This window comes from Pinus tabuliformis, chromosome 7 (assembly GCF_031772625.1).
Source record: "Pinus tabuliformis cultivar Carrire ecotype Pingquan chromosome 7, CPIR1, whole genome shotgun sequence".
NCBI lineage: Eukaryota > Viridiplantae > Streptophyta > Pinopsida > Pinales > Pinaceae > Pinus > Pinus tabuliformis.
This window is the reverse complement of record NC_142293.1, coordinates 273,764,092-273,791,526: the sequence shown is the minus strand read 5'-3', so window position 1 is coordinate 273,791,526 and position 27,435 is coordinate 273,764,092. Positions and strand designations below refer to the sequence as shown.

The 27,435-nt window shown below is 33.6% G+C and overlaps 1 pseudogene; it reads right to left on the bottom strand.

Moving 5' to 3' along the window:
• Positions 1–7,515: 7,515 nt before the first annotated feature.
• On the bottom strand, positions 7,516–14,984 carry LOC149246939 (putative F-box protein PP2-B12 pseudogene; annotated as a pseudogene).
• Between the last annotated feature and the right edge of the window lie 12,451 nt (positions 14,985–27,435).

Genomic DNA, 27,435 nt, shown 5'->3' with positions numbered 1-27,435 from the left:
AGAGCATATTTATTTTTGAATAAATATAAAACTTTAAAATGTGACTATTATTACAAATATTATAGAATGTTTTATATAAAGGTTAAATCTTTACCATCCACTTAATAGTTATTAATAATTAAATTATAATTTTGAAAATTCTATTTCAAAATAAACACATTTATAAACATAAATACCACTCATCTAATAATTATTAATAATTCAAATAAAATTTTAAAAATCTTATTCTATACATAAAAACCTATCAATATAAATATTGAAATTAAACCCATCAACAAAATAATACAATGTTAGATCTTAAACTTTTGTGATCCATATTGATAATAGTATTATCTTTCAGATTCTTAAAATTTGGTAGACTTTTAGAACTAAATAATATGGTTCATCGTCGGGATAAAGGTGAAAAATTCAATCTTTGCAATTGTTTAAATAGCAAAGAAACATCCATACCCAAAATTAACCCCAAATAAACTAACTATTAAAAAAAATGATTAAGAAAACAAATTTAACACAATTTCTCATAATTATCAATAATTCAAATAAAATTCTAAATATCCTATTCTAATACATACACAAATATCAATATAAGCCTTGAAACTAAACCAATTAACAAAGTAATACAAACAATTTCACATAGCCGCTACTTCAACGAAGAACGAACATCCATCGACTATTTTCTTTATTTGGAAACCTGAACCAATCAACGAGCTCTATAAGAATCTTAGCGGAGATCCAAAGTAAGGCTCGCACAAGAAGGGCTATTTGGACGGATTTGCGGTGTTCTTCGATTTCATCCTTTGCTTCAAAATTGTTTAAATTATGTTATATATAATTTTAGTAATTGATTGAGATAAGTTGAATAGTAGATGTACTGCAAGGTAAGGCGTTTGCCAATTAATATAGAGATTTGTATAACTTTGAAACTCAATTTATTTGTGTAGTTACGCTGGTCTACACTGTTGAAATATAATTTCAACCGCGTCCATTCGTTTGTACAACGTCGAAAACCGCCTAAGCAAAACCACTTAAACTTATCGGATCGCCTTTGGTCATCTAGCTGTTTCCGGACAGTGGACTCCGATACAATGTAATGCAGCCACGTGGTCCTCTACATACGTCAGCAGAACTGACTTTTCGGACACTAATGTTCAGCACAAAGGAGCCTCCCGAAATCTTTGTCCACCGTCTGATTCACTTCAATGTTCTCCGCTGTCCATAAATCAAACCTGCATACGGGCCTGCATCGAATTAATTACATTGCGTGGAGTAAAACTAAAGTTTGGTTGACCGCAGTTTTTTTATTAATGCATTGTCATAGGTGTAGGTAATGTATTTAAGTTTTTATATACGACATATATTAATATGCATAAAAACGTGATATATTGTTTTTTTTGTTGTGTTGACCATTGTAATATGAGAGCTCGGGGGAGTGAAAGAGAACAGAGAAGAGTGCACAGCAGTGCATAAGTTATGAACTGAACAGCATGTCAAGCAAGGAGGAGATGAACGCACAGCAGTGCGAAATATAAAAACCTGAGTTTTGTTGGTTGCTCAAAAAAAGGGAAGAACGAATGAAGATTTGTATGGTGTGAGCAAATTTTTTTTTTATTGTGAATGTAATGTAAGATTTACTGCACATGTAAAAATTTATTTTACAGTAGTAAATGTAAAAGGATTTTATAACAGTAAAAGAAAATGAGAATTTTTTACACACAGCAGTGTAAATTCTCAGGTGGAGAAAGAGTAAATATTTTTGTTGGTTGAATGTTATTTTTTTTTGGTGAATCCCTCTCAGTAAAAGAGGATGAATATGTATCAGAAATTTTGTTTTAATGAATAGAAATATTTTTCTGGGTATGTAATACTCTGTTCTCAAGAAATTTTTTTTGGCTTCCCTGTGCAAAAGATCCTGTGGAGCAAAGGGAACAGAGCATTGCCTCTGTGTGTTTAGTTTTTTTTGTTTTTGGGATTTTACCAGAAAAATCCCCAACAGTGGTATCAGAGCAGGCTTAGGCTCTTTGAAGGTGTTCAAGAAGCTGAAGGGAGGAGTCTTTTGTTGCAGCAGTAAATCTTCTCGAGCAGAGTGAAGTCTCAGGAAAAAGATTCAGGTATTCCTCAAAGTTTTCTTTTTGTTACTGCTGAAACAGTCAGTGTTCTAAAATACACAGTCAAGAAATTCAAGCATAGTTGAGGATGCAAGGAATGGCTAGCACCAGCACTAGCATGGGTATGTTTAACACCCAGTTCCCACAGTTTAATGGGAAGAACTATGACTACTGGTCAATAACCATGAGAGCTTTATTTATCTCTCAAGATTTATGGGAATTAGTTGAATATGGGTTTGAAGAACCAGCAGATGAAGAAGAATTTAACAGTTTGACACAAGGAGAGAGAGATCTGCTGAAGAGCAATAGGAAGAAGGATGCAAAAGCCATTGTATTGTTGTATCAAGCAGTGGACCAGAGTGTGTTTCCAAGGATAGCAGCAGCTAAGACATCCAATGAAGCATGGCAAACCCTTAAGACAACCTATGAAGGCAGGGAGAAAGTGAAGACAGCAAAACTACAATTGCTGAGAAGAGATTTTGAAAATCTGAGCATGAAGGAGTCAGACACCATTGACTCATTTTTCACACATGTGATTGGTTTGGTCACACAGATGAGGACTCATGGATAAACCCTTGAAGAAAGGAGGATTACGGAGAAAATATTGAGGGTCCTACCCTCAAAGTTTGATGTGATTGTCACCACCATAGAGGAGACAAAGGATCTCTCAAACTTTTCAGTTGATGAGCTTCATGCATCACTGATAACACATGAGCAGAGGTTGAGTAGAAATGAGAACTCATCTCTAGAGCAAGCCTTCAAGACCCAGATGTCTTTTGGAAGAGGAAGAGGTCAAGGCAGAGGAAACAAGAGAGGAAGAGGCAAAAGCCAGAACAGAGGTGGAAGGAACAGCCCAGCAAATGCACAAGGAAGAGGCAGCAATCCAAATCAGAACCAAGGCCAAGGCAACAGCCAACAAAGAGGACAATATCATGCTCAAGGACAAAGGTATGAAAATTCCAATGTCCAATGTTATTACTGTAAAAAATATGGGCATTATGCCAGTGAATGTAAGAAAAAGCAGCATGATATAAGTAATAGACAAAATGCAAATGTCACTAGAGAAAATATCAGCCAAGATAATGTGTTGTTAGCTTGTAACATGGCTGAAACAAACAGTGAAAACATATGGTTTTTAGACTCAGGTTGCAGCAACCATATGACAGGAAACATAGCCCTCTTTTCTGCTTTAGATCAAAGTGTTAAATCAGAAGTCACACTTGGCACTGATAGAAAAATTTCTGTTATGGGAAAAGGAGAGGTAAAAATATTTACAAAGAAGGGTGAAAGGAAAACCATAGCAGATGTCTACTATGTCCTTGGAATGAGATGTAACCTCTTGAGTATTGGACAGCTTGTTCAAAAGGGTTACAATGTTTTCTTTGAGAATGATGTATGCACCATCATGGATATAGCACCCAGCAAAAGATGCATTGTTGAAGTGAAGATGACAAGGAACAGGATGTTCCCTCTCAGAATAAGGGCAGATTTGAAAAACAAAGGAGAAATTGCAGCAGTCACCCAAGAGGCTTTCCAAAGCATGCCAAAGGATGAAAATTGGTTGTGGCACTTGAGATTTGGACATCTCAATTTTGGAGGTCTAAACTTGTTAAGAAGAAAAGGAATGGTAAGAGGATTACCATTGATAGAGAAACCAGACAACCTTTGTGAAGGTTGCATTTTGGGGAAACAACATAGAGAAAGTTTTCCATCAGGTAAAAGCATAAGGGCAAAGGCACCCTTAGAGATCATCCACTCAGATTTATGTGGACCGATGCAAGCTCCATCATTAGCAGGCAACCAATATTTCCTAACATTCATTGATGACTGTACAAGAAAAACTTGGGTATATTTTCTTAAAAACAAAAGTGAAGTGTTTGAAAAATTTAGAAATTTCAAGGCACTTGTGGAAAACCAAAGCGGGCTGCATATAAAAGTTTTGAGAACTGACAGAGGAGGTGAGTATATATCGAAGGAATTCCTACGATTTTGTAGAGAAAATGGTATTCATAAACAATTTACAGCCAGGTACACCACACAGCAAAATGGAGTTGCTGAAAGGAAGAATAGGACCATCATGGATATGGCGAGGAGCATGCTGAAGGCAAAGCATTTTCCAAATGATTATTGGGCTGAAGCTGTAAATTGTGCAGCGTATATTTTGAAAAGGTGTCCTACAAAAGCAGTGTTGAACAAAGTGCCGGAAGAAGCATGGAGTGGGAGAAAGCAAGGAGTCACCCACATGAAAGTTTTTGGATGTGTGGCCTATGCACACATACTAGATCAGCTAAGGAGGAAGTTGGACAGCAAAGGGGAGACATGTATATTCATTGGATATAGTGAGGAATCCAAAGCCTACAGGTTGTATATTCCATCCACCAAGAAGTTTTTTGTCAGCAGAGATGTTTAGTTCATTGAAGAAGAAGCTTGGGATGGAAGCATAGAGAAAACAGTGAATGTTAAAAACTGTTTCTCTCATGATGAAGATGATGAGGAGGTGGATGAAATGCATCCCCAAATAGTAGCGCCAACACAAGGACAGCAAGGGACATCATTGAGGATAAATGAGAGTGCTTCTCCAAGCACACCACAAGGAGGAAATTCAAGTGCGTCTTCAAGCACTTGCACACCAAATGAAAGAGGTAAGAAATTTAGAAATCTAAGTGATATTTATGATGAAGGAATGAATTCCTTATTTGCCTTGTATTGTCATGTTGATAATCCTATTCATTTCGAAGATGCAATTAAAGATAGGAAATGGATAGAAGCTATGGATGAGGAGATGAATGCCATAGAGAGAAACAAAACATGGGATTTGGTTGAGCTACCAAAAGGCAAAGAAGTCATTGGAGTGAAATGGGTTTACAAGACCAAGAGCAATGCTGAAGGTAAAATAGAAAGACACAAGGCAAGGCTGGTTGTCAAAGGGTACAAGCAGCAGTATGGGAGAGATTATGAGGAGACTTTCGCACCGGTTGCAAGAATGGAAACCGTGAGAGCAGTGCTGTCCATAACAGCACAAAACAAGTGGAAAGTCTACCAAATGGACGTGAAGTCAGCGTTCCTAAATGGAGTGTTAATGGAAGAGGTTTATGTTGAACAACCTCTAGGCTATGAGAAGAAAGGTGAAGAGCATAAAGTGTGCAGATTGAAGAAAGCTCTTTATGGGCTGAAGCAAGCACCAAGAGCATGGTACAACAGGATAGATTCCTATCTATTGGATAATGAATTTGACAAGTGTGAAGGGGAACCCACCGTCTACATCAAAGAAAAAGTTGGTAAAATTTTAATTGTTGTCTTATATGTTGATGATGTTATTTTCACATGCAATGATGATCAGCTCATTGAGAATTTTAAATCAGTCATGAAAGAGGAATTTGAAATGACTGACATGGGTTTCTTGAGATACTTCTTAGGCATAGAAGTAGATCAAAATGAAAAAGGAATTTTCATCTCACAGGAAAAATATGTAAATCAAGTATTGGGCAGATTTAACATGCAAGAATGCAAAGCAGCGATCACTCCCACAGTAATGGGATTAAAACTCAGCAGAGACGACAACAGCAAGGATTTTGATCCTAGTTTGTATAAAAGCATTGTTGGCAGCGTTATGTATTTAACAGCAACTACGCCTGATATTATGTTTGCTGTTAGTTTAATTTCCAGATTCATGGAGAGGCCAAAGGAGGCACATTGGCAAGCAGCAAAAAGAATTTTAAGGTATGTCAAAGGTACCAAAATGTTTGGCATATTATATAGTGTCTCAGAAAGTTCAGATTTAATTGGATACATTGATAGTGATTGGGCTGGAAGTGTAGATGATCGGAAAAGCACTTCCGGTTATGTTTTTCATATGGGTTCAGGAGCCATTTCATGGGCTTCTAAGAAGCAGTCCATTGTAGCATTGTCTACAGCAGAGGCTGAATATGTGGCAGCTACAGCAGCAGCATGTCAAGCAGTTTGGATGAGAAGGATGTTGAGGAGCTTAGGCCAAGAGCAGGCAAAAGCGACAGTGATTTTTTGTGACAATAGCTCAGCTATTGCATTGTCAAAGAATTCAGTGTTTCATAAGAGAACGAAACACATTGATACAAGGTTTCACTACATCAGAGAATTGGTGAATAATGGAGAAATTGTCCTAGAACATTGCAGGACTCAAGAACAGGTTGCAGACATTTTGACAAAGCCATTGGATCAGAAAAGCTTTGAATTTTTGAGAAAGTGTCTGGGTATGACCGAATTCCCAGCAGTTGAAATTAAAGGGGAGTGTTGAAATATAATTTCAACCGCGTCCATTCGTTTGTACAACGCCGAAAACCGCCTAAGCAAAACCACTTAAACTTATCGGACCGCCTTTGGTCATCTGGCTGTTTCCGGACAGTGGACTCTGATACAATGTAATGCAGCCACGTGGTCCTCTACATACGTCAGCACAACTGACTTTTCGGACGCTAATGTTCAGCACAAAGGAGCCTCCCGAAATCTTTGTCCACCGTCCGATTCACTTCAATGTTCTTTGTCGTCCATAAATCAAACATGCATACGAGCCTGCATCGAATTAATTACATTGCGTGGAGTAAAACTAAAGTTTGGTTGATCGCAGTTTTTTTATTAATGCGTTGTCATAGGTGTAGGTAATGTATTTAAGTTTTTATATACGAAATATATTAATATGCATAAAAATGTGATATATTATTTTTTTTTGTTGTGTTGACCATTGTAATATGAGAGCTCGGGGGAGCGAAAGAGAACAGAGAAGAGTGCGCAGCAGTGCATAAGTTATGAACTGAACAGCATGTCAAGCAAGGAGGAGATGAACGCACAGCAGTGCGAAATATAAAACCTGAGTTTTGTTGGTTGCTCAAAAAGGGAAGAACGAATGAAGATTTGTATGGTGTGAGAAAAACTTTTTTTTATTGTGAATATAATGTAAGATTTACTTCACATGTAAAAAATTATTTTACAGTAGTAAATGTAAAAGGATTTTACAACAGTAAAAGAAAATGAGAATTTTTCCCAGCAGTGTAAATTCTCAAGTGGAGAAAGAGTAAATATTTTTGTTGGCTGAATGTTATTTTTTTTTAGGCATTTTGTTTTAATGAATAGAAATCTTTTTCTGGGTATGTAATACTCTGTTCTCAAGAATTTTTTTTTGGCTTCCCTGTGCAAAAGATCGTGTGGAGCAAAGGAAACAGAGCATTGCCTCTGTGTCTTTAGTTTTTTTTGTTTTTGGTATTTTACCAGAAAAATACCCAACATACACTAACGTCAAAAGTATAATAGCAGTCTCATTAACTGAATCCAGGATCTCCACAATAATAAATTGTAGATCTTATAAAACAAAAACAAAACTTAAATTAAGAGACATGAACAAGAAAGATCTCTGCAATCCGCTGCAACCTAAATGTCATTAAGTAGTGATAGGTTCTGGGGTCACTCCATCTATAAGAAGTCCACCTTTCCACTTATTCAGTTTCTCGTCATTCATAGCAAATTTGACGACAGAAGAATTTTCATCATGGTTATCTTCCTCCGTATGCACTGCAAATTCTCCCGAAACCACTTCCATCCATCCACTTTCATTTATACGTTTCCTTTCATCTGCTTCTGTCAAAAGGTGCTCCAATTCCATCTCATTTCCGGCTGGCGTTGTAACTGAAAACCTAATGGGCATTCCACTCCACCCGCTGGATTGTTCACCAAATTTAAGTAGAAACACCACTTTGTACACGGTATTAGCGGACAAAAGACTGCAGTCAATAGCACCTCGGACCTCCAGCCAGCAAATCATTAACAATTCCGCAGTCTCTTCAAATCTGAACGCACAATTTATATCAACTTTATATCAAGTTCAAGAAAATCTTGCGGGATCTCCTGTATGATGCATAATGTTCGATCAGTTCCATCAGTTCGATCAGTTCCATCGATCTCCACCGTCGATCTCTGAAGGTGCATACGGGCCTGTAGCGAATTAATTTTGCGTGGAGTGGAAATCTTTTTGCGTTGACCGCCGGATGGATGAACTTATGGTTTTTAATGTTGTTCGTATTGTTTGGTGGAGGCCCGTCTTAAATGGTTATGGGCACATACGTTTTATATTTTTTTTATATGTTTTATATATATTATGTAAGCCTGCAGTTGGTTGTCGTAAGGTGCATTTTTTAATGAGTAATTGTACCTGCGCACGGTGAGGGGGCGTAATATTTTTGGTATGTATGTTTTATGTAAAACATTATGTTGAGCCCTCATGCATAAGTGTAGTAAAAAGTCAATGCGTGGTAGTTTTTAGAGTTGTGGTGCCTGCACGCTATTTTTCATGGAAATGTTTTGATGTATTGTGTCTGCGCATGTAGAAAGTTTTTAGTGTGTGAGTGTGGTGGCTGCGCTCGGTGCGCATGTAAATTTTTGTTGTAATGAACGCACAGCAGTGCGGTAAAAACTGAACAGAGGCGTATGTAATTTTGTGGTAAATGTTAAACGCACAGCAGTGCGAGATATCAGGAGCAGGGGATGTAATTTTTTTTACCTCATTGTAAAACAGAAGTTGTTGTAATGCCCACAGCAGTGGAAGACCAGAAATGAGGAGACAGAGTTTCTCCAGTGAATCCCTCTCTGCGAGAGGATGAAGTGTGTAACAGTTTTTGTTTTTTAAGCAATAGAAGTATTTTATGGCTGTGAAATGGACTGTTTTGAGTCATTTTGTTTTTAATAGCTTCGCTATGCAAAGGTCCTGGAAGAAATGCAACAGAGCATTGGCTCTGTGGTATTTGCATGATTGGTTTTGGTATTTTCCCATGTAAAAATACCCAACAGTGGTATCGGAGCTAGTCCAGGCTCTTTGAAGACTCAAAGAATCTGAAGGAAGGTGTGGTTGCAGCAGTCAAACCTCTCCAGCAGTGTGAAGCCTCAGCGAAAAGGGTTAAGGTATTTCTCAAAGCTTTCCTTTGTGTTACTATTGAAGAAACAGTCAGTGATTTAAAAAAAACACAGTCAAGTATTTAAAGCCTAGATAAGAATGGCAAGGTCAAAGAAGAAAGCCTCCAAGCCTGCTAAAAATGTGCCTCCCTCCTCTACTAAACTAGAAGGCAATCCATTAGAATACATTCTATTTGAAACCCCAAAGTTTGATGGAAACTTTGATGTATGGGAAATAATGATGAGGGCTTTCCTAATGTCTGAGGGGATTGAAGTCTGGGAGTCAGTGATTGATGACAGCAAGATGGATAAAGAATCCATGGAGTATGATGCACAAGCAGCAAAGACTATCTTGGATGGACTCCCTGATTCTGTGAAGAGGAATCTAGGAAAATATACATCAGCAAAAGATATATGGGACAGACTGCATGACCTTCATGCAAAGGGAGCACTGACCATGACAATGAGTCAAGAAGAAAGTCATGAACCCATCATAGAAGCTGAGAATGAAAAGCTTGACCTCAACAAGCTTCAAGTAAAAGAAAGGGATGAAGAGCTTGCCAAGCTCAAGAAGGAGCTGGATCAATGCAAGAGGAAACATCATGAAGAAGTCATATCCATGACAAATCAGCTGAACAAGGCAAAGAAGCAGGAAGATGCCTTGACAAGTCAACTTGAACAAAGGCACAAGAGAGTGAATAAGCTTGTGGAAGAGATTGGACAGTACAAGGTAGAGGTCTCCTCCCTTAAGTCCGAACTATAAGAAGCCAGGAAGCAGGCACAAGGAGCTGAAAAGAAAATGGAGAGCAGTCAAGAAGAAATCTCCAAAATGAAGTCAGATATCATCTCCCTCAAAATAGTAGTAGCTGAAGCTACTCGTAGCAAGGAAGAAACTGAGGGACAACTAGCAAAGAAAAATAATGTATGTGAAAAGTTGGAAGAAGAGATTGTCCTCCTCAGGAAAAAGGTTGAAGGGATGAACAAGATCATGAAGAGCTCTCAAGCATTGGATGCCATGCTCAGCTATCATAGATCTCCATTTGATAAATCAGGACTTGGGTATGTAGCTGAACCCTCAAACAAGGATGAGGATGCTTTAAGCAAAGGAGATGTGAAGAAGCCAGAAAGAGATGGTGATGCTCCTAGTTCCAGCAAAGGCAAGGAGAAAAATGAAGGTTGCAATAGAAGAAATCCTACTCCAAGCAGAAAACCAGCTCCAAGAAGAAATGTAGTTGATGTCAAAGAGGCAAGAGGCAATGGTGATCATCAAAGGATCTCAAGGCAGCAAGGCTTCAGAAGTACATCAAGGAAACCTCCATCTCCCAGGTACCAAAGTTCATTTTATGGTTATTGTTATGCTTGTTCAAACTTTGGTCATATGGCAAAAGACTGTAGAGCATTTCATAAAGATAAATGTTGTGGTCTCCAAAAATCTCCAAGAAACAATTTTGGAAGAAATCATGAATTCTCATTCATGAATAAAGTTGAATGTTTCAAGTGTCATAACATTGGGCATATGGCACGAGACTGTAACTTAACATGGGCTCCTATGCAAGCTAGACCCATGCAAAAGAAGAAATTTACACAAGTATGGAGAAGGAAGGAAAGGCAATCTGAAAACCCCTTGAACTCCCCAGTGGATCTAAATTTGTTTTGAGAAGAGTCTGCCAAAAGAAGACAAGCATACATTAAAGGGGAGCTTGTAATTTTTGTTTGCTGAACTGTATTAACAGTCATTTGTTGATGGAGGATGTATTGCAGCGCAGCAGTTGCAAATGAAATCTTTGTTAATCCCTCTAAAAGGTAATATGCAGCAGTGATGAAATCAGCAATGTTTTTGCTTTGTGTTTATGCAATATGCACAGAAATGCATAAAGAAGAAATGGGGCAGCGCTCAAATGTAAAGAGCAGCAGCGAGATAAGAGAGAAATGCAGGGCATGGAGACCCTCACAGCAGTGGGAAGACAGAACATAAAACAGCAGTTTGGAATTTTTTTTGGAGCACATGGATTAGAATGAACAGCAGTTTTGAATTTTTGCATGGCAATGGAAGGTAGTTTCCTTCTATGTAATGTGAGAGAATATACTCACAGCAGAATGAGTGTAATGCACAGCAGATGAAATGTTTTGTATTGGGAATGAAAATGCAAAGCAGTGAGAAGAAAATGAGAAGAAGGCAAAACGCAGCAGAGCGTAAATGCCCAGTGGCTGAGAATGCAATGAAATTTTTGTTACACAGCAGTAAAAAAAATGTAATGTTTTTTTTCTTCATATGCAATGCAGCATGCAAAGAAACGCATAAAGAAAAACAGGGACAACAGATTTTTAATGCACATGGGTGAATGAGAATGTTTGCGGCAGCAGAAAATCGAAAGGAATTGCACAGCAGTGCATTATGAAAATAAAAAAAATGAAGATGAAGATTGTGTGAAGCAAGGGTGTAAAAAGAAAAGGCAGCAGCCCGTGTTAACAGAAGTTATGGACAACAGCATGATGGCAAGAAGGAGAAGCACACAGAAATGCAAATAAGAAAATGCAGTAGCATGAAGTTTTGTTGAAGAAATAAAAGGTAATGGACAGCAACACATGTAAAAGAAAATTTTGTTTACATCAGTATATGTAACTGTAATGAATGTGTTGTTCATTGAATTGAAATGCAATATATGCAACAGCAGTAAGTGTAAGAAATGTTTACACACAGCAGTGTAAATTTGAAAATTGGGACAGTGTAATTGTTCCAGAAAAGGACAGAGTATTTTGTCTTTGAAAAGTACAGAAGCAGTGCAAGTGTAGACACAGCAGTGTGGGGTAGACACAGTAAAGAAGATGGCACAACAGTGCAGTAGCATAATGTAATGAGTTTGCACACACAACAGTGCAATGATTGTTTGTTTTTTAAACTGCATGTAAAGCAGTGTCTGTTTGTAATCCCTCTGTTAATGAGGAAGGTGCTTTTTAGCACAGTCATTTGGTGAAACCCTCTATTAAAGAGGAAGGTGCTTTTCAGCATAGTCATTGGTGAATCCCTCTGTTGAGAGGAAGATGCTCTTTAGCATAGTTTGGTAAATCCCTCTGTTAAGAGGAAGATGTTTTTTTATAACTGGTGAATCCCTCTGTCATGAGGAAGGTGCTCTTAAGCACAGTTTCATGTTAATCCCTCTATTAAGAGGAAGACAACTTTGTTTGTTTGTGAACTGCATCAGAAGCAGTTGGTGAATCCCTCTATGTGAGGAAGATATCTTTGTAACAACAGTACTAAGGAATCCCTCTACGAGAGGAAGAGTCTGGGTATGACCGAATGCCCAGCTGTTGAAATTAAAGGGGAGTGTTGAAATCGTAATTTCAACGCAGCGGCAACATCGCCAGAAACCGTTCTGCATACCCGCTTGGAACTTCTCGGACCAGCTTTCCGGCGAAGAAATAATCCGGCAAACGAACCCGATGGAATATGGTGGCGCCACGTGTTTCTCACCTGACATCAGCCAAAGTCACTTTCTCGGGTGCTAAAGCTCAGCATTAAAGTGGCTTCCGATATTCATCACAGTCGTCCGATCTGGTTGCGTGTAGTCAGCCGTCGATCTCCGAAGATGCAGCCCGCCCGCATCAAATCAAGGTTTGCGTGGAGTAAAAACTAAGTCTGGTTGACCATACATGTTTTAATGCAATGTCATATGCGTTGGTAAACTTTTAAGTTTTGTCCATACGGCACATAATATGACATTTAGTTTTGTTGACACATAAAAATATTTTTTTTGTAAAACGTTGACTTTGTATGGCATTGTATTATCGCACACGGGAGTAGAACAAATACATATGTGTTCGCAGCAACGAGGAGTATTATGGAGTTGTTATTGGGCATGGGAGAAACGTAGCAGCGGAAAAACTATATGTATTGTTGCACAACAGTGCACAAATAATCCAGTTTTCTCATTGTAATAAAAAGGTATGTATGTAGTGTGAGAGCCCGGTGTGGAGCAAAAATGAAATAGAAGTTTATGCACATCAGTGTGAGTGAAGAGAACAGGGGAGCGCACATGAAGCAGGTGAAGACATTGCACAATAGTGCATAGATTTTATTAATGAATTGGATTTGCATTGAAATGCAAAAGAAAAGAATGCATAAGTTTTTTTTGTAATGTGAAAATCCAGGAATGTAAAAAAAAGGATTTCACTCAGATGTAAATGTAAATTTACTTTACAGTAGTATGTGTGTAAAATGTTTTTCACAGCAATGAATGGAAAAGGGGTTTTACAGCACTAAAACCCAGCACAGTGAACTCTTAGGTGGAGAGAAAATCAGAGTTGGCTGAATGTATTTTTGGTAAATCCCTCTAACTGAAAGAGGATGAATGTGTATCATTGTTTTTGTTTTAATGAATAGAAATGTTTTTATGGTGTGTAATATTCTGTTCAGTCAACTTTTATTAAAAACTTCCCTGTGCACAAAGATCCGTGGAAACAGAGCATTGCCTCTGTGGTGTTAATGTTTGTTTGGTTTTGGTATTTCACCATTGAAAAATACCCAACAGTATGATGCATAATGTCTTCCAAAATAATGCAACAAACCTGGCAGCAAATAAATAGTCCTTAACAAGATTTTCAGAATTGAAGGCAGAGTCTTTTCGAGGTTTAACAATTAAATTAGTAGTTTGTTTACAAATAAAGCAATCAAACAACTACTCATCAATCCCATATACCAAGTCTAACTACTCATCAATACCATATACCAAGTCTAACTAGGTTGCAAATTTGTCTATAAATTATGGAAATTTGGATAATATTTTCATAAAATTTAGTAGAGATTTTTGTAAATCCAGTTTACATCCGTTAAATTTTAAGATTTTGGGTGTCCAAGTGTTTTTTATGTTGTTGAATCCATTTCAACCATAAAAAAGAAATTCAGACTTTTCCTATCAAAATTTTTGAAAAAAAACTACAACATTCCAACCATTTTTAACCATCAAACCAAATTTACTCACACTCACACCATACTAAAATTTGGTATCTTTCTAATAGATTATTATTATTATTCATAACTAATCATGATAATAAAATCATAAAATTGATGCTAAAATCTTACTTGCAAAATTGGTAGGTAAAATCTTACCTGGAATCCTGTCTAGATGGCCAATGCCAATAGTGTTGATCAACTCCCGAAACAATGTCTAAGTGCCTTGCAGATAGCGTGTAACCGATCTTCCCTATGGATTTCTCCAGCCAAAATCTCTATGGTTACCGCAAAAAAAATATAAATAAATGGATTATCGATTCGGTTCACCAAAATTTATAGTCAGCTTTGAATAATAATAGATATTTTGAGCATTTAAGCGTTCATCATGATTATTTATTCTGGGAGATTATTTTATATATATATATATATATATATATATATTTCGTTGTTTCTGTTTCTGTATCTGTATGTATATATATATATACAAATGAGTATGATGAACTTGTTTATATATATTTTTATTTATGTTTCTCTTTCTATTTTTATTAATAAATTGATTTAAACTGATTTCTACTGATACACAATTTATCTCCAAAAACAACCCACTAAAAATATTAACAAACCAACACTTATGTATGTATAAATACCTTTGTTCCTCCATCTATGAGAATCGATTCGCAGAGGCGAAAGTAGAGTTCTCTCTTTGAAGAGTATGCAACGGGGATAAGAGCCCTGAGCAGGACCTGGTAGCATTTCTGAGGAATGAATTTGTTCCAGAGCGAGTCGTCATAGGTCGCAGATCTGAACACTTTGGAGACGGCTGAGAGTTTACAAATATCACGTGGGGTAGTGAAGGAAAGAATAGCAGATATACAACTCTCTGGTAACTCCACCAGATTTTTTTGATCCTCATGTGCACTCCATTTATCCATGGTCGTGGTAGCGTTCTGTGGCAACTCCACCAGAATTGTCTCATGCAGGTTGCAGAGTACTCGGGCAGTTAAATTGCCCATGATTGCCTCGCCACGAATCTCATGTAGCTACCAACTCTTAAAAATTGCGAAACAGTGAAGTCGAACGAGTATTTGTCAGCTAATAATTGTGCCAAAGGAAATCTGGAACCAAGTCGTTATACGGAGTCAATCATCCACGGAGGTTGGTAACGTATAAAAACAAATGAGTCAGTGACATTCCGGTACGATTTTCCTGATTGAGAGGTCGCAGTGGGGTTGGGATTTTCTAAATCCAGAGAATCAAGTTGAACAACGTTTTGCTGGGGTTGGATTGGTTGACGGACTAAGACGTAACGTAAAATTGCACTAGACGTTTTGGACTTCTTTTTTGTGGGTAGGTTTCTTATTTTGTGGTCCAATTTGGATGGATTGGAATTATACGTTTGAGTTAAATTTAACTGCTCCTGAATACCAATGAATATGTGACCACAAAAAATTCAAAATTTTCACGTCTAATTTGTTCACAACTTTATAAGGATTAATTGGATTTTGTTCATAACTTTATAAGGATTAATTGGAATTATAATTTTGAGTTAAATTTACCTGCTCTTCTGGCCAACACAAATGAAGATTTGACCGGAAAACATTCAAAATTTGAAAAGCCCTCTAAAATTTATGTTGAAATATTTGGATTGGATTGAATACTAATACAATGGTTAATAAATGATATAGATGAATAAACATTAATTTATAATAAATATATAAAAAAATATTTAATTAAAAATATATAACTATTAATTAAATTGTAATTTTATTTAAAATATTAATTATTAATAATAATAAAGAAAATTAATATATCAATTAAATATATATACTTAAAAAAATAAGATATTTCATACAAGTTAAATCACATTATTTATTAAATAATTATTAATATAAAACTAAAATTTTAATAGTTCTATTTCAAAATAGATAGACATAATTATTTGTGTAAAAATAGACCAACTTTCACAATAGAGTATAAACTTAAAACTAGTCTTAATTTGGATCTACCAAGCATCCAAAGATAAAAGTATAAAAAAATTTAATACACAAACTTTTTTATTGTCAAATTTAAGAAAATGTGAGACACTTTTGATTTTCTCCATAATTAAAATGGATATATAATAATCTTTCACAATATTTTTTATATCTACATAAATTTCAAGTTCATATATATATATATATATATATATATATATATATAAACATTTTTGTCTTTTGTCTTATTAAAACACTCAAACTATATATAAAATATATATGTGTTGATAATTTTATATATATTTGATAATTTTTTTTAATTTAAATATATTTTTTTACATATTTTATAAAAAAAAATAATTTAAATATTTAATGTAATATATATAGATTTGAGGATATGTATTTAAAGATAAATTTATTATAAAAAATGCATTATAAATATTAAAATTTTACATGTTTATTAATTGAATTTAAATATGAAATTCTTAAATATAATGATTATATATATGATCATTATTTTAATTTATATCTTAAAATAGAGATAATTTATAGTTATTATTTATATTATTTATAAATATTTTTATTTCTAATTCTATGTTTAGAAATTATTAATTTTTTATATATTTATTAAATATGTGTTTTAAAGTTCTTGGGGCTTTTCAAATTCCCATTAGTTAGCAGAGAAAACTAAAAGTTTGGGCTTAATATAACTTGATATTAATAATAACTTAAAAGAACAAAAAATTCCCCAACCTTTATCATTCATATATATATATATATTACTAATATAGATTATATTACTTTAAGCATAGTGTGAGGAAATGTCGTGGTATGAAAAAAATAAATTTAAATAATAATAATTCATTTATATATATATATATATATATATATATATATATATATATTTTTATTTTTCTAGTACTAAAACATCTTTAATTATGGAAAATTTTAAGGGCTAATATTTGCCATTTTTCCTAAACATGATTAGTCCAAATTTTACAATATAAAATTATTTTACCTTAAAAATCGCCAAATTTATCTAGAGACTATATACAAAATCATTATAAATTTCAATAATTTTACATATATATCAATATATTTTTTATATTTTACATATTAAGACGTAGTGAAATTCATCAATATTTTTAAACATCAAAATAATTTTCCATCCTTCAAATTTTCTCTACCTCTAATATACCATACTCCACATAATATAACTTATTATTAATAATAACCTAATAAAAAAATAACATAATAGAATAACTTGCCTCAGAATAACATAATGGAATAACTTGCCTCCATTTCTAAGCAATGTTCTCGATATACTTCGTCTTAACATATGATGGCATTCACGATTGTAAATTTTTTTCACAATAACATGCTTTATGGTATGGGGGCTTTATGGTATGGGGAAGATTTGGAAAATTTATGTATATTTCGATCATTAAGTACATGCAATTCTTGCAATAATTTTTTTTCACATTAACATGCTTTATGGTATGGGGGCTTTATGGTATGGGGGAAGATTTGGAAAATTTATGTATATTTCGATCATTAAGTACATGCCATTCTTGCAAATTATCTAGTGAAATTTATTATAAGAAATTTATATTTTCCGTTTTGTTTAAATTTATAAATTTAATTTTTTTCATATGTTTAAGTTTCAAATTAGGCCATATTCCATTTTAAACTAATTATAATGGTTCTATATTTGGTACCATCATCTATCAGGATGGTTCACTCACTCTAGTCTAGTTTCACTACGCTTATACGAAGTTTTTAAATACCAAGGAAGAGTTAGAGATGGATTCATTCCCGTTTTTATTGGTAAGGAAGAATCTGGTCTAGTTTCACTAGGCTCATATGAAGTTTTTGAATACCAAGGAAGAGTTAGTGATGGATTTATTCCCGTTTTTATTGGTAAGGAAGAAAGGTGAGTTTATGAATACCAAGGAACCCAGGAAGAGTTAGAGATAGATTCATTCCCGTTCTTATTGGTAAGGAAGAAAGGTGATTCATGGTGTTGCTTAAAGAGATAAATCATCTTCTCTTTCTTGATTTGTTTAATATGTCTATCAAGAAGTTTAAATTTAAGCATAGTATTGTGCTTAGCGTTATGTGGGATATCGAGAGTTTTCGACGTGTTATTTTTCAGTGAAAATAAAGAATTATATAAAAATTTAAAAAATTAATAAATTACTATTTGTAACAGGCTTTGTAATTGGAACTTTATGGTAAATTGGTAAATTGCATTCAATATTTGTGTTCAACTATGAAATAAATTGTATTAAAGTTTTTTGGCCGTAGATTAAGAATTTGTTATTGTCGTTGCATAACAAAATTCAAAAAAAGCCTTTAAACCTTCCATGTCTTGTTCAAAAGAATTCAAACACAGATTGGTTAGCACTTCAAACCATTTGATAAAAAAGACTCTAGCTTACAAAATCTAAGCTTCTTGTTATGAAGCGAGATTAATACCCTAGTCCTTATAGTTATAGATGTACAATATATATGACATATGTCATATTTTCAATTGATCAAATCTAGTTATTTTAAATATATCATTTGAATATGTTAACATTTACATTTTACACTCATTTTACAATCACCCAAACATCTCCTCCATAATGGATTGTAGAATGCTTCTTAGTGCAAATATATATATATATATATATATATATATATATATATATATATATATAATTTAATTTAATTTATGTATGTGTGTTATAAAGAGGGCATTTTATTTTTTTTATACATTGTTTATAAAGAAATGTCACCTTGATTAACTACAAGTCATAAGGTTTGTATGTTAAGAATTATGTATGGGATAAATTCCTTATCAACAGCATTAGTTTCATGAAGTCTCCTTATTTTATTTTAAAATGTTTAAGGTATAAATCCCTTCTTGACGAGGAAAGCTCAATATCCATATCCATATCCATGTTTCCTACTTATTCCTTGAGAAGCGTTGGGTTCTGTGTTCAACTTATAATTTTGTTACTTTATTTTGATCATCAACATTATCCAACAATGGTTCCTTGTAAAAATTTCAATATCTTTATTTTATTATGGTACCATTTTTCAAGGAAGAAGGAGATCATCCTTAGAGAAAATGATTTTAAGTTCAAAAAAAAATTCACTATACCTAAAAATTTATAAATACTAAAAAAAAATTACAAATTGGGGAAGTAAACCTAAATTAAAATTAAATTAATTGACATAGAGTTAGGATGAAACTTTAAAAAACAAGGATTTGTAAAAAATCACATGTTTCCAAATTTTTCTTATAATCGATAAGATAGTAGAATTAAACAATTAAAAAAGCTTTAGTAGAATTAAACAATTAAAAAAACTTTGGAATAATGATAGATTTCACATTTTCACTATTAAAGTCAAGTGTATCTATTAGTACAAAGTTGTTGCACGAGGACCCACTAAATATATAAATAATCACATCTACTTCATAAATTGATTGTATATGATCCATCTTTGGGATTGTAGTAATTGGTCCCAGAGACAATATTCACAATTGTTTAAATAGCATAGAAGTTGTTTAAATAGCATAGAAACATCCCTACCCAGAATTAACCTTTATAAAATAAGCCATGAACTAGTTATTAAAAAAATAATTAAAAAAGTCAAATTTAAAACAGTTTCTAATAATCATTAATAATTCAAATAAAATTCTAAATATCCTATTCTAATACATACAGAACTACCAATAAAAGTCTTGAAACTAAACCAATTGACAAAGTAATACAAACAATTTCACATAGCCGCTACTTCAATGAAGAACGAATATCCATAGACTATTTTCTTTATTTGGAAACCTGAACCAATCAACGAGCTCTATAAAAATCTTAGTGGAGATCCAAAGTACGGTTCGCACAAGAAGGGCTATGTGGACGGATTTGCGGTGTTCTTCCATTTCATCATTTGGTTCAAAATTGTCTAAATTATGTTATATATAATTTTATTAATTGATTGAGCTAAGTTGAATAGTGGATGTACTGCATGGTAAGGCGTTTGCCAATTAATATAGAGATTGGTATAACTCTGAAACTCAATTTATTTGTGTAGTTAAGCTGGTCGACAATAAGCTCAGAAGTATAACAACAATCTCATTAACTGAATCCAGGATCTCCATAATAACAAATTGTCAATCTTATAAAACAAAAACAAAAAATAAATTAAGAAACATGACCAAGAAAGATCTCTGCAATCCACTGCAACCTGAATGCCATTAAGTAGTGATAGGTTCTAGGGTCACTCCATCTATAAGAAGTCCACCTTTCCACCAATTCAGTTTCTCGTCATTCATGGCAAATCTGACTACAGAAGGATTTTCATCACCGTTATCTTCCTCCAAACGCACTGTGAATTCTCCTGCGACCACTTCCGTCCATCCACTTGCATTTATACGTTTCCTTTCCTCTGTTTCTTCCGTCAAAAGCTGCTCCAATTCCATGTCATTTCCGTCTGGCGTTGTAACCGAAAACCTAATGGGCATTACACTCCACCCGCTGGATTGTTCACCAAATTTAAGTAGAAACACCATTTAGTACACGGTATTAGCTGACAAAAGGCTGCAGTCAATAGCACCTCGGACCTCCAACCAGCAAATCATTAACAATTCCGCAGTCTCTTCAAATCTGAACGCACAATTTATATGAACTTTATATCAAGTTCAAGAAAATCCTGCGGGATCTCCAGTATGATGCATAATGCAAGATTTTCAGAATTGAAGGCAGAGTCTTTTCCAGGTTAGCCTTTAACAAATAAATTAGTAGTTTGTTTACAAATAAAGCAATCAAACAACTACTACTCATGCAATCGCATATACTAAGTTTAATTAGGCTTCAAAATTGTCTATAAAATTATTGAAATTCTGGTAATATTTCGATAAAGTTAGATAGAGATTTTTGTAAATCCAAGTAATATTTTGATAAAGTTAGATAGAGATTTTTGTAAATCCAAGTTATAATAGTTAAATTTTAAGATTTTGAGTGTCTAGGTATTTTTTTAGTGTGAATCTATTTCAACCATAAAAACAAAATTCAAACCCTTCTGTTACTATAATTAAAAAAAAATATTACAAAATTCCAACCATTTTTAACATCCAGGCAAATTTACTAACACCATACTAATTTGATGATTTGATGATGATGATGATGATGGTTAACGTCAGCTGAGACCAAATAATGGTCTATCGGATCTAAAGAAACAAATTATCTATTTTGATTTAAGATTTTATTTCTATGGTCAAAACGCTTGGAGAGAAGCCTCCGAGCTCACTATAATTTTGACATTGTAAAAGGCTAGGAAGGTCAGTGTTGTAACAAAGATTGTGAAACTGAGATCTAATGTGGTTATACCTGGGGCACTCTAAGAGGAAGTGGTTTTCATCCTCGATGTTCCTATTCTCACATATATGGCAGATCCTTTCCGTCCATTGTGTTTTAGGAACTGCCCAACGAACTGTTTCACTATGGAGCTCATGAGAATTCGTTCTAATCTTTGTTATATTAATTTTCTTCTTTGAGTTAGTTAAAATAGAGATATTTGTCTATAATAAATTATTATTATTTTTAACAACTATTCAACTTAATAAAATAATAAAATTGATGATAAAATCTTGCAAAATTGATGCTAAAATCTTAGCTGGAATCATGTCTCGATGGCGAATGCCAATAGTGTTGATCATCTCCCGAAACAATGTCTAAGTGCCTTGCAGATAGCGTGTAACCTATCCTCCCTATGGATTTCTCCAGCCAAAATCTCTTATTGTTTCCGCAAAAAAATTATAAATAAATGAATTGTCGAATCAATTGACCAAAATCTATAGTCAGCTTTGAATAATAATAGATATTTTGAGCATTTAAGCTTTCACAGTCGTTCATCATGATTATTTATTTTTGGAGATTATATATATATATGTTTCTGTTTCTATTAATAAATTGATATGAACTAGTTTCTACTTATGCACAGTTTATCTCCAAAAATAACCCACGAAAGATATTAACAATTATTATGTATATATACCTTTGTTCCCCGGTACAGGAGAATCGATTCGCAGAGACGAAAGTAGAGTTCTCTCTTTGACGAGTGCGCAACGGGAATAACGGCCCTGGGCAGGACCTGGTAGCATTTCTGAAGAATGAATTTGTTCCAGAGGGATTCGTCATAGGACGCAGATCTGAACACTCTGGAGACGGCTGAGAGTCTACAGATATCACGTGGAGTAGTGAAGTAAAGAATAGCGGATATACAGCTCTCTGGTAACTCCACCAGATTTATCTGATGCTCATGTGCACTCGATTTCTCCATGGTCGTAGTAGCGCTCTGTGGCAACTCCACTAGAATTGTCTCCTGCCGACTATAAAGTACTCGGGCAGTTAAATTGCCCATCATTGCCTCGCCTCTAATCTCATGTACCCGAAACTTAAAAATTGCAATACAGTGAAGTGGAACGAGTATTTGTCAGCTAATAATTGTGCCAAAGGACATCTGGAACCAAGTCGTTATACGGACTCAATCATCCACTGAAGTTGGTGACCTATGAGTCACTGACATTCCGGTACGTTTTTCCTGATTGAGAGGCCGCAGTGGGTTTGGGAATTTCCAAATCCAGAGAATCAAGTTGAACAACGTTTGGTGGGGTTAGATTAGTTGAGGGACTAAGACGTAACATAAAATTGTACCAGACATTTTGGACTTTTTTGTGGGCAGGTGGATTGGAATTATAAGTTCGAGTTAAATTCAATTGTTCTTGGAATACCAACTGTTCTGGAATACCAATGAAGATTTGACTTCAAAAATTTTAAAGTCTAATTTGTTCATAATTTTACAAGGATTAATTGGAATTATAAGTTTGAGTTAAATTCACCAACTCCCTCAATACAATGACCCAAAACATTCAAAATTTGAAAAGGCCTCTAAAATTTATGTTGAAATATTTAGATTGGATTGGATACTAATTTAATAATCAGTAAATGATATATATATATATATATATATATATATATATATATATATATATATATATATAATCAATTTATAATAAATATAAAAAAAATATTTAATTAAAAAAACATAACTATTAACTAAATTGTAATTTTATTTAAAATATTAATTAATAATAATAAAATTAATATATCAATTCAGCATATATATACATTTCAAAAAAAGATATTTTATAGAAGTTAAATGACATCATTCACTAAATAATTACTAATATTAAACAAAAATTTTAATAGCTTTATTCCAAAATAGATAGACATAATTATTTGTGTAAAAATAGATAAACCTTTGCAAAAAGGATATAAGGAAGTTATAAAATTAAAAATAGTCTTAAGTTGGATCTATCAAACATATTTTTGTATAAAAAAATTTAATACACATTTTTTTTTATTGTCATATTTACGAAAATGTTGACATTCCTGATTTTCTCCATAACTAAAATGGATCTATAATAATCCTTCATAATATTATTTATATCTATATAAATTTTAAATTCATATATATATATATATATAAACATTTTTGTCTTTTGTTTTATTAAAACACTTATATATATAGAATATATATGTGTTAATAATTGTTTTGCATATTCAATTAAGCATATATACATTAAAAAAAAAGATATTTTACAGAAGTTAAATCGCATCATTCACTAAATAATTATTAATATTAAACTAAAATTTTAATAGTTCTATTTCAAAATAGTTAGACATAATTATTTGTCTAAAAATAGACAAATTTTTGCAAAATGTATATAATGCACTTATAAAATTAAAATTAGTCTTAATTTGAACCTATCAAGCATTCTTTTGTATAAACAATTTTAATACACAAACTTTTTTATTGTCAAATTTAAGAAAATGTTTACACTCTTGATTCTCTCCATAATTAAAATAGATCTATAATAATCCTTCATTATATTATTTATATCTATATAAATTTCAAATTCATATATATATATATATATAAACATTTTTGCCTTTTGTCTTATTAAAACACTCATACATATATAGAATATATATGTGTTGATAATTTTTTTTCATATTATATCTATATATCTATATCTATATCTATATCTATATCTATATCTATATCTATATCTATATCTATATCTATATCTATATCTATATCTATATCTATATCTATATCTATATCTATATCTATATCTATATCTATATCTATATCTATATCTATATCTATATCTATATCTATATATATATATATATATATATATATATATATACTAATAATTTTTTAATATATTTTATAAAAATAAAATAAAATATTTAATGTAATATACATGGATTTGATGATATGTATATAGAGAAAGAATTATTATAGAAAAATTCATTATAAGTATTGAATTTTTACATGTTTATTAATTAAATTTAAATATGATTTTTTTAAATATAATGATTATATATATGATCATTATTTTATTTTATATGGTAAACTAGACTTTAATTTATAGTTATTATTTATATTATTTATAAATATTTTTATTTCTAATTTTATATTTAGAAATTAATATTTTTTTACATATTTATTAATTATATGTTCTAAATTTTATTAATACTCCACTTCGTGAAAGGGTCGACGATGATCACAGGGAAAAGTAGAGCTGCATGTGTGCACATTTTCTGAGTATAAACCTGATAGGGACGGAATATCTTGACTGCTTCAATACAATCCTTAAAGATCGAAGGCCAAAAGCAACCTATATGCAAAAAAATTTGGGTTGTTGCAAGCCCAAATAGATGACCACCACAAGCTCCACTATGGCAATCATTAAGCACAGACTCAACTTCTTCTAAGGTTAAACAACGTCTAAGGATTGAATCAACCCCGCGACGATATAAAGTGTCACCTATAATAATATAACTTTTAGCGAGGTGACGCAATTTTCTACATTCATCCTTGGAAAAAGAGAGCGAAAACTTCGAAGTTTGGAGATATATAATAATATCCCCATACCAAGGATCTTGCGAGGAAATAAGAAACATATGTTCATCAGGAAATATTTTCTCATAAACAATTTCTTCCTCACAAGGAAACTCTGAGATCAACTCTGCAAATACTAAAGATTTCTTAGACTTAGCCGACATGAATTCGAGGTCGAATTCTTGTAAAATGACAATCCATCTATTATATTTTCCCCCAATCACTCGCCTACTAAGAACAAACTGAAATGGATTGACGACTGCTAAGACAAAAGTTTTTCAAAGCATAATATAATGTCTAAGTCGGTGGACAACATGGACAGTTTCCAAAGTTAATTTCTCAATAAGAGAATAGTGCAGTTCAGGAACTAATAAGAGTCAACTCAGATAGTAGATTACATGCTCACATAAGGCATCATCTTCGAGAACTAGAACCATACCAATAGTTTATTCTAATACAACACAATACAAAGCGAAGTCTCTGCTATAATCAGGTGGACTCAGCAAAGGAGCAGAGGTTAATTCTTTTTTCAAAGCATGAAAGGAGCCTTCTACGAAATCATCCCATAGAAATGGGACCCCTTTCTTAAGTAATCTCATAAATACTTTTGTGATCTTGGCATAATTGGTTATAAATCTCCCCAAAAAAAATTCTTTTCCTTGGAGACTTTGAAGTTGACGTATAAAGGACGGGGGAGGAAACTGAAGTATTGCGTCAACCTTGAAGGGATCTACATGAATCCCCTCAGTCGACTCGAGGAATCCCAACAACTAACCAGATGTGACGATGAAAACACACTTATTCGGATTCAACCAGATTTTATAAAAATGTCATCATTCAAGGGGTTTCCCTAAGCCATAACCAGAGAATCAAATCTATCAAGAGTGACCAATACAAATACCTTATAGACTCACTAACTCGTCATCTAGAGTGAATATGGCCCACATTGTAGAAGATAGGTTCTGAGTACTATGACTAGCACCATCAACATAACCAACAAATGGTTCTAAGGATGCTGAAATCTGCAAACCAAATGTAAATGGGATTAATAGAAACCGAAGGAAATTCTGAAGGGACACACTGCAAAGACACTCAACGCACCTATATACAACATGTACACGTTGTACTATGCAAAATCAAGCATAGTATTTCTTAAGTACAATCCATTTCTAGGTTGTGCCAGTGGAACTCCATTAGAATTGACTAGCTCATAGGCCCCTTTGCAAGAACACGTTCAACAATATATGGACCTACCCACACTGGCTCGAACTTTCCTCATATTAATTTATCAGACTCTTGATCGTAAATTATAACAAGGTCTCCTTTTGCGAAGATGCTAGGCTTGAAACACTTATCATACTATGCTTTGATACATATATTATGAACTTTATTAGATAAAGAGGCATCGTGTCATGTCTCATCTAAGCGCGTGAGATGTAAAAGATGTTCCTCTTCTGTAGAAGTGGAAGGAAGAAGTTCTATAGCCATTTTTAGTGACAGAATCTCACATTCTATCAGAAGGATAGCTTCCAGACCATAAACCAACTAAAATGGTGTAAATCTTGTAGCAGTTCTAATGGAGGTTTGGTATGCCCACAAGGCAAAAAATGAATCAAATCCCAGTCTGATTTATGGACCCCTATCATAAATTGAAGCATAGCTTTAAGAACCTTATTGATAGCCTCAACTTGTCTATTTGAAGTAGGGAATGGAACTTTCATGGGAAAGTCTCAGCGTAGCAGTCATTTCGGTCATCATATGGTTTTGGAAATGCTTTAAGTGATCCGTAATGTTGGCTTGTGGAACACCAAACCATGTGATGACATGGTTGAAAAAGAAATATGCAGTTGTTTCATCGGTATTGTTAAATGTAGGTATTGCCTTGACCAATTTGGTAAAGTAATCAACTGCTATAATGCTATAGCTATGCCCCACAACTGAGTGAGGGTTATGTTAACACCCAGGTTGTTCCCTATGACTCCCAAGGGAATACGGCCGGGGTAACCACTAACCAATCTTTTAATCACTGTTTCTAGCCAAACAGTGATCAGAGAGGGCTCTCTCTTTATGATTTATATCTACAGTGATGGTGTTTTAGGCTAGGTATTGAGTACAGGTTATGTTTGTGTTTCGGTTGATGAAATTCCCTTAGACTTCAGTGATGTAGTTTTTAGATATGTTGAATATCATTGGGCAATGGAGTCTGTGGCTTAATGTGTTTGAATCTGTGAGATGAAAGATGGAACTTACAGGGCCTTTTGAGTGCTTCATTAAAACATATTTTTTGGGTAATGACAGGAGACAAGAGAAAACAGAGGTCACAGGGGCAATAGTTGAATCCCTGAAAATGACTGTTACAATAAAAATACAGTTTCGAATTGCAGCAACTAAGAATTACAATTCTTTCACTGTATATGAGGAAAATATATATAATAGCTCAGTTTGAGTCCAGGGTAAACATGGTTAAATCCTGATACTATCCTTTCACCTTGCTATCAAGTGTAAAACATTAGAACAACAAAGAGAA